The sequence below is a fragment of the Protopterus annectens genome, chromosome 2.part2 (genome assembly GCF_019279795.1).
Source record: "Protopterus annectens isolate FY-2018-M chromosome 2.part2, PAN1.0, whole genome shotgun sequence".
Taxonomy (NCBI): domain Eukaryota; kingdom Metazoa; phylum Chordata; order Ceratodontiformes; family Protopteridae; genus Protopterus; species Protopterus annectens.
In genome coordinates, this window is record NC_056730.1 from 484,133,281 (window position 1) to 484,142,539 (window position 9,259).

The following is a 9,259-nucleotide window of genomic DNA, read 5'->3' on the forward strand; positions in this document are numbered from 1 at the left end:
CTCTAGCTGCTGTGTAGATGCCTGGTAAATTACATAACAAAGGGAACATTGTACTCTGTTATTGGCCTGATGAGGGAAGAGTACAGGGGAGTTATAACCTCTCTTGTTTTGGAAGTTATGCCCTTACTTATGAGGTGAGCAACGTAGAAGGCCTTCTTGACCACTGTGAAGACATGGTGATCAAAACCAAGGTTGCTGCCAGCCTGTGTACCCAAATCACTTGCCACTGATTTAGAGTCTAGTGCGTTATTAATATGGTAATCCACAGGGACATTGCCCTTGCTGAAGGGTATGATGCATTTTTTTGTGCTGAGTTTAAGTCCATAATTTTGGCACCAGTCTTTGGTTTGAGTAAGCCCTTCGTGTAGAATGTTGACATCATTTGGGGACTCCATGGCTGCACCCAATTTGCAGTCATCAGTAAATTTTGTCAGCCACAGACCTTTTGTTTTTGCCTGTACGTCTGAGAAGTAGATTCCAAACAATAGGGGCCCCAGCACCTATCCCTGTGGAAAGCCACTGATAACAGGTCTGCTGGTAGAGGTGGAATCCCGTATTTTGACTGTATGTGTTCTGTTGGTAAGCCAGTTTGCAGCCCAACTGGTAGTATATGGGTTGATCCCCAGCTGAGTGAGTTTTTCAATGATGCCTGAGTGGGGGATTGTGTGAATGGCCTTGGCTAATTCTAGGTAGGCCATATGCACAGATTTGCCCTAATCCAGGGCTCTGATGACTTTCTTGAAGAAGTCCACCAAGTTCAACAGGCACCAGACATGGTCAGGTCAAGTGTTTGAAGGCTTCCTATATATTTGCTGATAAGGTCCATGATGATTCCAGGGCTGGTGGATGCACTCCCTTTGTGCAAGGGGGTGATGGTAGCTATTTTCCATTCTGCAGGGAAAAAGCCAGTGGTTAGGCTGTGGTTAGAGTGGGAGTACTCAGTGATGTACTAACTCCTGTTTTAAACCATTTAGAACACAGCCTGGGATATTATCAGGTCCCATAGAGGCTGTGTTTTTGGCCATGGAGAGAGAGGTTAAGACCTGCTCTTTAGAGATACTAGGTGGAGAACAGGTGTTGGGAATGTTCTGGGGGTATATGTGCCGGGGATGGGAGGGAGAAGTTTTCACTGAATCTGTCCACTAGTAGGTTGGTTATTTCTACAGACAAGTTCAGTGCAAATCTGGGCTTTTCCTTTAAGGTTTCAGATATAGCTAAATAACGCTTTACGATTATCCTTGGCTAGGAATGCAAACTTAGATTTGTAGTTAGTTAGAGAATTTTACAAGATGCCTTATATGCTTGTTTAAACTGAGAAGGGTGTGCTTCTGATTCCGAGACCATTCCTTCATGTTCTTACACAGTAATTTCTTCCTCTTGTTTTATGGCCTGTTTATGGCAGAGGCAGGCTTGCTCTTACTACAGGATATTGCTTTGGTTCTATCAGGTATGTTTGAGTCAATACAATTATATAGATGTTTATATAAAGCATTGTTGTATATCCTAGTATAGCTGTCTTTGCCGTCTGTGGGAACAGGAGCTTTGAAGCTGTTAATGGCATCATCAAGAGACTGTAGTTGGCTTTGGAAAATTTTTTTAGCCTAATTTCTTCTGGGGGATTCTGATGTAATCATTACTTTGAACGAGACTGATTTATGATCATACTTCACCAGGGAGGGCCATACACTTGTGGGTGGTACAGCAATCTCCCATGTTGGTGAGTACCAGATCAAGAATATTTGGGCCCCTTGTGGGGGTGCCAACTATCTGTTCCAAGACACTGGAGTTAAGGAAGTCCAAGATCCTTTGGGCGAGCATGTTAGTACACGTATAATTTATGCAATCAATGGATGGGTAGTTAAAGTCACCCATAACCAGAGTGTTTGGCCGTATTTTGAGCGACTCAAGTAGATCCAAGTAGGCAGTGTGAATATCATGATTCAGGGAGGGAGACCTGTAACAGGTGTTAACTTGAAGGGGATTTTTCCTACAGTTATTTGCACTTGGACTAACTCTAGGGCATTGTTCTGTTTAACCAATCTAGAGGTGTATTTATCTTTGATGAAAATTGATAATCCTCCTCCTTTGTTCTCACGCATTCATTCTGTGTTCTGGAAGTGTGGAAAGCATTATAACCTGGCATGGCTGGGGTGCTCCACAGCCTTAAACCAGGTCTCTGTGACTGCACAGATTTCTGCATCTTCCAAAGTGAGGAATGCTTCCGGTGAGTGCAGTTTCAGATTTAGATTCGTAGCATTTAGCAGCATAACCCTGACATTGTTTTTCAGGGATATTTTTACATCAGGAAGTTCTGAAGAAGTTCCTTGATTAGGAAGAAAGACCTCAACCTTGAATAAACCTGTTTTGTACTTCGTGGTGGTCATTCTGGTGTTCTGTACTTCATGGTGGTTAATCTGTCCTTCACTGGTAGTTGGATTACTTGGTTTCATATTTGGATTTGTGGTAACAGCAATCTTTCTAAATTCATGCATATTGTCAAAGTAGTCACTTATTTTCTCTTTAGCACTCAGCAACTGGACCTTTGCTTGTTCTTTGAGATTCTCCTTGTTCAACAATATTTTAACCTTTATCAGTTCCTCTAAATACAACTTATTACTACTTAACCAAATTTTTCATTTATTTCCAACCTATTTTTAAAATTCACTTTCATTTTATCCTAATCCTAGCTGTATTTTCTAAAGACATTTCTATATTCCCTAATAACTCTTGAATAATTTTCACTAGACCTTCCTTAAATTCCTGTTCAATAGACATGGGGAAGTGCCAGTGTCTCATTTTTATTTCATTACCCTGCATTTTTATTTTAGTTATATTATTGGAATGTGATCTGACTGTGCTGAGTCTGCATGTCCTCCCTGTGGTCGCGTAGGTTTCCTCCGGGTGCTCTGATTTTCTCCTGCATCCCAAAGACATGCTGTAGGTGGATTGGATACTCTAAATTGGCCCTAGGCATGAGTGTATGCACGTGTGTGCCTTCTGTGGAAGGTTGGGGGCCGGGCTGGCAACTCGACACCATAAAAAACTCCAATGCCAATCATGAGCGGACAGGTGATCTGCTGTGGCACCCCATAACCGGGAAAAAGCTGAAAGAAGAATTGGAATGTAATCTGAAATAGTTATTGGATGCATATCAGAACTTTCAATTAAATGTCGTTCTCAAACCTCTACTTAAGCTCCCCACAACCCTACTATACACCTTTTCAATCCCGCCACATACAGCTATGTTCTCCACTATTTGTGTATACTTATTAAACTCTACAATCAATACTGTTGGACGTAACTGTTTTTGTAAATATGTAAATATATTTTTTTAGTCTGTAAAAATATTGATATGTATATATTGTGCTTGCATTTCTGCTTTGTCTCTCTAACATTCTTGTATAACTGATTTTGACCATATTTTTGACTCAAATGTTTGATTCTTTGTAAACTGTGTTTTTTTTGGAGCTTTTCTCCTCGAGTCTCCACTGAAAATGGGCCACAAGCCCAGCTGGACCAACTTGGTTAACAAATGTCAATAAATAAATAAAATAAATGCACATGTTTCCATGAAATATAATTTCTGTCTAGCCTAGCCCATTTTTTCTGCCTTGGAGAACATGTAAATTCTCGACAAACTCCTGCTACTGAATTGACACCTTCCATACTAAATATTTTCATAAATATGTTAAAAAAAATCTGCCGTTTTTTGTTATTTTCCCATCTATGCCCTAGCTACATCCTCACTCTTGCAAATGAAATACATTCCTCAACTTTAAGTAATATTCTTTGTTTGAAAGTTGATTATTTCTCCCAGAATTTTCTTATGCTCCATTGTAGCAGTTTTAGGTGGAATACATGCCAGCACAATCCTCCCTTGCCAGTTGCCCCTTACTACTACAAGTCTGGCATTATAATCTTTTTTTCCCTCTTTTATGACTACTGGAGCTCCTCACGCAATTAATACAAGTACTTTCCTTTGTCCCAGATGTTCCACTGAATAACATCCTGAAATTATTTTTTTTTTATCAAAATCAATACTCATTTCATTCCAAATGTATCTCCTGTAGCATAGCTATATACACTCTGCATTTTCAATACAGTTCAGTACTTTTTTTTTTTTATATATATCTGTGAGACCATTCACATTTAAAGATAATATGGAAAGTGTTCTCATTATGATAAGAAACTGCTATTCCCACCTGTTATGTATAACAGCTTTTTAAATGTGTATTTTAGCTTTTGTGTTACATGCATGCATTGTTTGGCAGGTTGAGCCTTTATAAATCTGTTTCTTGTCATATCCATATAAACCTATGTCACATCTTAACAAGACTTCTTGTTTTAATAAAAACCCTAAAAAAAAACCTATAATGTATTAACTTAATACAAACACACAAAACTGTGCATCTCTTCAAATAATACATTTTAACCCTCCTAACAGAAACAATTGTCCCAGATTGTCAGCTACACTCACAGGCTTCAATTGATCTACAGTGAAGGTAATATGCTAAGATGCATGGTACAGCCCATGCTTCTACTTACACTAACTGCTGTCTGTTTTTGTCTTATCTTTATTCCTCTGTCAGATGTAGAAAACAGCTTGAATACTTTAAAGAAATCATCTCCCAGCCATTTAAAGAGAAGTAGTCTGCTTTTATTTCCCTTATCAGCTTGTCTCTGTAGAAACATGAAAACCACTTACACAGTTACCTTCAGCAACAAGCTTCTCATGCTACACTCTGAACATTTATTTGCTAGAGGAAAACTTTTAATTACTTTGTGTTCTTTTATTTATTTGCTTCCCCTTAAAGTTATTAGATCAAGCCAAGAGCCTTAATCCCATCATTCTCCTATGCAAAATTAAGAAAAAGCATGTTAGTTTTACTTGTATCATGCTCTTTGTCCAGGCTGTCTTCTCCTTTTACATTGCAGTGCCTACATAAACCTGAACAAGAAGAACAAAAAAAAAAAAAAAGGAAAAATGGACACCTGTTTGCTTTAGTTATCTCTATTACACACAAAAATAACTGAAAAAGCTTTACTTTATAACATGCAGTATATGCCATGTTTTACAAAATTTCTGTTAAGAACAAAACTGTTTTACTTACCGTTACCTGTTTCCTTCCTCATCCCCTCTTAATCTTCTTTTAAACAAGATATGAAGTAGGGCATATGCTTTGGAGTCCTATACAAATTTAACAAAGTAAAAAAAAGTCCAATATTTCCAGTTTTTCTTGTTCTGCCATATTATACAAATGTAACTGATGCTTTGTAATCCCACATTTATTATTTAATTTCTGAGTTGCTGATTTTCTTCCTGTTGATCTCCATCTCCCAAATCCAGTCATTAGTTAATTTCCAGTCTACTCCTGGTTCTTCTAGTCAACTCCTGTACTATTATCTTTCTCTCAACCATTTTCCTTTGGAACATTGGAAAATATTTCACTGGCATAGTCTGAGATTTATTATCAGAAGAATAAAAAGTAGAATCCTCTTCTGTTTGATAGCTTGCTTTTTGTTGAACAAACTTGTATTTTCTTCTTAGCATGTTCTGCATCAAAAATTACTTTGACCCTCCATGAAAGAGTACTCTAAAGATAGTGGGATGCAGTGACTTGAATCTCACACTTCTCAACATTTCCTAATTTCTGGAACAAATTTACTCATCTTCTGCCTGGTGTACAATGAGTAATCCTTCTCCACAAACACTCTACTGTCTTCGCCTTTCAGTACTTTGTCCTTCTGCCACATTCTGCTGGTAGAATTGCATCTTTACTATAAGAGGTCTTGGCTGCTTTCTCATGGCCAGGTTTTGAGCATATACACAATGTGCCTTTTGTTTAACTACTCCTGCTGTGGAATACCAGTCCAGTTGCTTATTTCTGCTTTCATAAACATGATACAGTCTGTTGCTTCCAGTTTCTCTGATACAGCTGAAAATCTCAGGATCTGATGTCATTTTTATTTGTTCTTCAATGTATGGGCCTTGGATCCAAATCAGACACTTTCCCTTGATTCTAGGATCCAACTCTCAAGCTCCTCCCCTTACCTATAATGCTCCTGAGTACTGCATTACCTCAGATAATTTGCTGCTATAAGAATTCAGTCAGAATTGCATTCTCTTGAGCTCTATATCTTGAATTTATTGGGAATAGTGAGTAACAACTTCAGAGTTTAACTTTCTTTCTAGATTATAAATATTATAGTATTCCCACCAGGTTAATTTATCTTTGTTACCATTCTTTGGTGTTCTTATTACCATTGCTGTTTTTTTTTTTCATTTCTTTCCTTTACCTTCTCAGTAAGGTATTATTAGTGTTACCATTGTTGATATACCTTTTTCATTAATATATATATATATATATATATATATATATATATATATATATATATATATATATATCTTGTTTATAACTTTGTTTCTCTTTGCCCTTTGCAGTTGGGCTTAGTTCTCAACTATGGCTGACAAGCCTACTGGATTTAAAAAGTGCAGTTCCTGTGGGCACAAGATTCCTAACTGATGCCCACAAGGAGTTCATCTACTGCTTAGGGCCTTACCACCTTGAGATCTCTTGTACTATTTGTGCTGGCTTTAATGCCAGAGACATTAGTGATCATCAAAATAAGCTAGTGCTTAAGGGCCTTTTACCTTCTTCTGCCATTTCTACACCAGAGGCTCAACCCCCATCTCAGAAATCTAAGTCTGTGGAGCCCAGGGAGCATAGAAAGTCCTTTCCTGTCAGATCTTCCAAGTTTGCTCCAACATCAGAGCCACCAGCTAAAATTTCCAGACACTGTAATCATAAACCTTTTGATCTGAAGTCTGTAACTCCTAAGTCTCTTTGGCCCTGAATCCCTGCTTCTCTCCAGAGCCAGTGTCCCCTAGGCCGAGATCTTTTCTACTGGAGACTCCAAGAAAGTCTTCTTGACCTCCTTCCACTTCCTCTTCAATCAGGTCCTCCTGAATTCTTTCTAAAGCAGAAGTAGATAAGATGATGAGAAAATTCCTCAGAACACAGATCCAGATGGGGTCTTACTAGGTGTGGCTCACTTCAGATCCATGAGCCTTAAACCTCCCCTGCATACAGTCATAACTCCATTTCTGATCTGACCCACTGTTTTGGAGCCCTCAGATCTGAGATCTCCAAGAATCGAACCATCAGATCTGAAGATGCTTTAATCTTCAACTCTGATGACTTCCCCGATCTGTTCAGCTTCAAATCCTCAAGTCTCGGAGCCGAAGTATGTGTCAGATCTGAGGGAATGACTTTGACTCCTGAAGCTTTTGGAGCCATCGTTTCCCCTTGGGGCCTTGGAGTTGGACAGCTCAGCTCTGACTCCTCCTTTGAAGTGGAGGGTAAGGGAGGCTGTTGGTTTGTGTGATCTAAGATTCTCAGCTCTGGTCAGATTGGCCTCAGCTTCTCCTGATCCCACTGCCTTCTTGGTGATGGAGAGGGTATTCTTATCCTCTGTCTGTCTTTTCATCTTATGCCACAGGGACAGCCTCCTTTGGAGACATTTTAGAAATCCTACACCAAAAAGGTGGTTGGTTTTCCCAAACCCCTTCTCAAGAGGAATGATTGTTTCTAGAAGCTTTTGGGTGTGGCCCATGTACATCTTGGGTCCCCCCCCCCATGGATGAGCTTATAGATATTGTCTCTCACTGGGCATGGAAGGAACTGGACACTGTAGAACTAATCCTTAGGTATGCAGACAAGATTCTTGGAGCACCTACAAGACAGACAGTATTGGAGTAATGGAATTCCCGTGGATGCCATGGTTGTTGCTGCAGCCATTAAAAAGGAGCTGGCTAAGCAGAGCTTCTCTGTCCATCTCCCTAATACAGAATCTAGGGAATTAAACAGATATGGGAAGCAAGTTTATGCATCAGTGACCTTTGCTTTACGGTCACTAACTACCTGGCTCATTTCATTAGGTTACAGAGGGACTTGATTAAGGAACTCTATAACTCTACCCCTGGGTCCATGTAGGTGGAGGAAGAGAACATTTTTTCTTCATGACTGGCCACCCTACACTCTATTCAATAATGACAACAATTAGTGTAGACTAAGTGTACACCATTCTGAGTGAACAGACAACATAGACATAACTCGCACCTTCTTCCTCCTAATTTTAGTTTTCCTACTAATATTCTTGTAGCTTTAAATATTGGCAGGGATTCATAAAGGTTACCAGAAAGTGTAGACTACATGTACACTTGGTGTAATCTTTCTGAGTGACTAGAAATCAGAAAAAGTGTGTTAAGAATGTTCTTAAATACATATTGTGTACACTTAGTGTAGGCTTTATGAAATCTGACCTTATAACTAATATGTCCATGAGATTAATCTCATACAGCTGAAGGTTCCTCATGGGCCACAGGTACAGCCATGGACATTAGGAGACATGCCTGGATGTGATTGTGTAACTTTGCAGAGCCCTTTAAAGCATCATTCATGAATGCTCCCTTTGTTGGATCTTTGCTTGGGCCCACTTTTAAAGAGACACTTTCCTTCAGTGAGCAAGATGGAAAGACATTTGTCTGCAGTGGGAATCTGCTTCTCTACCATGCAGAGACCTTTTTTTTTAGAAATCAACTTGGTGGTAAGAAGATGTGGTTCCAGAAACCTCAAGGACCTTTTCAAGAATCACATGGAGATTTTTCTTCTAGAGGCAGAGGGGAAATAACAATGAGAGACACTGCCCACACAGCAGAGGTAGTCCACAAAATCAAAGGTTCTGAGATTCCTTATCAGACTGACCCTTTCAGCATTCTGGAAAAGTTGCCTGAATGCTTTCCCTCTGGTGACAGTTGGGGAGCATTTGTTCTTACACCCAAAAACCTAGACAGCCATCATAAAAGACATATGGGTGCAAAGAATCATATCCAAAGGACATTTCATTCCCTTAATGGAAAGAAAACATATCCCTGGTGTTCCACCCAATCAATGGGAGTCAGCAACTTGGGAAATTCAAAAGCTGCTAGAAAAAAAGGCATCCAAGAGATCTCACCAGAACAGAGAGTACCCAGATTTTACTCAAAGTTATTTTTAGTGCCAAAGAAAATGGGGGATGTGAGACCTCTCCTGTATCTCAGTTATCTGAACCCATTTGTAAAGAACTCCAAATTCCAGATGGTCACAATATAGTCCATGCTGCCTCTTTTACGGAAGGACAACTGGATGTGCTCTGTAGATTTTCAGGATGCATACTATCACATAAAAATGAACAGATGCTGTTAAAGATATCTGCACTT